Source organism: Gregarina niphandrodes (assembly GCF_000223845.1).
Source record: "Gregarina niphandrodes unplaced genomic scaffold scaffold00105, whole genome shotgun sequence".
NCBI lineage: Eukaryota > Apicomplexa > Conoidasida > Eugregarinorida > Gregarinidae > Gregarina > Gregarina niphandrodes.
Window position 1 is genome coordinate 2,508 of NW_011645870.1, and position 1,184 is coordinate 3,691.

The window sequence follows — 1,184 nt, forward strand, 5'->3', positions numbered from 1 at the left end:
ACGGTTGCGGCAATATTCTTGCAGTCCGTTCTTGCAGCCACCAAAGTAGCACGTGTCTCTGGGACTTGGCTGTTGGGTTACGCTTGGTGCGGCAACTTCCTATTCCTGCCACCCCGATGTGCGTGGCCACAACGTGGCTCTTTGCGCACGAACTCACTCAGTTTGTGCGCTACCTCCTCCGGTTAACGCGTCGGCGAAGTTGCAGAGCAGGTCCTCGTCGGGCTGTTCTTCTCCCCTGCGTCCTTCGCGACCCGCCCTCTTATGTAGCACCTTCGCGTCCATCAGTAAACGTGTCACTTCGTCACGTGTCGCTCCCCTGATGTTATGGAGCGCCCTCCGGTAGAATGATAGTGGGTGCGAAGGGCCGTATAAGGTGATGATATGACGACGAATTGCGTCGTAAGATTTCTCGGCCACTCGCTCATTCGCTCCTTGAACCCCACCCGCCAATCTGCGGAGAGAATCGTATCGGCTGTCCTATTCTATCTGTTTGGTGCAACCGAAAGTCTTCATAGTGTGCGTCTGCTGGGAATCGGAGCCGAGTCGCCTCAATGACAACGAAGCATTCCGTCTCTAGACCACAGACACGGATAATGCAACTTTTGTGAGGCCTGTTGGTCAAGGATTCACGCTCACTTGTTGCACCTGTGCGCCTCGAGAGGTGAACCAGGGGGGCCGAAACAAACATAGTGAGACCGGAAGACAAAACGCTGGCAGAGCTCGAAACCGCGACCGCAATATCGCGAATCTTGGACCCGACTGAAATGAATTGGGCGAACGCAAGACTGAAGATCTTGAAGCCATGTGTCCGATCCACGGTTGCGCTTGGCAAAGACGTTCTCGAATTTTTTACAATTTTCGTCCACTGGTGGTTCGCTCGGACATTTCCGGCAGGAGTGGGACTCGAACCACCGTATTCTAGGCCGTCGCAGACATTGTGGCGCTCACCTCACTGACTACTTAGGCAATCATTTTGGTTTTTTCTCTATTGAACTATTTGTGTGGGTTGGATCGGTAGCTCTCGGACCAGACGTCTGCGGTTATTCTGAGGCACGTTATAAGTGTGGCGGGAGACCCCTCAGTGGAGGTGTGTGGTGCTGCCATGAGGACAATTTCTTACAGGTCGGCTCAACCTACGGGGACGCTCGGGGACGTTTCTCCGTAGTGTGCGATGAGAGAAAGAC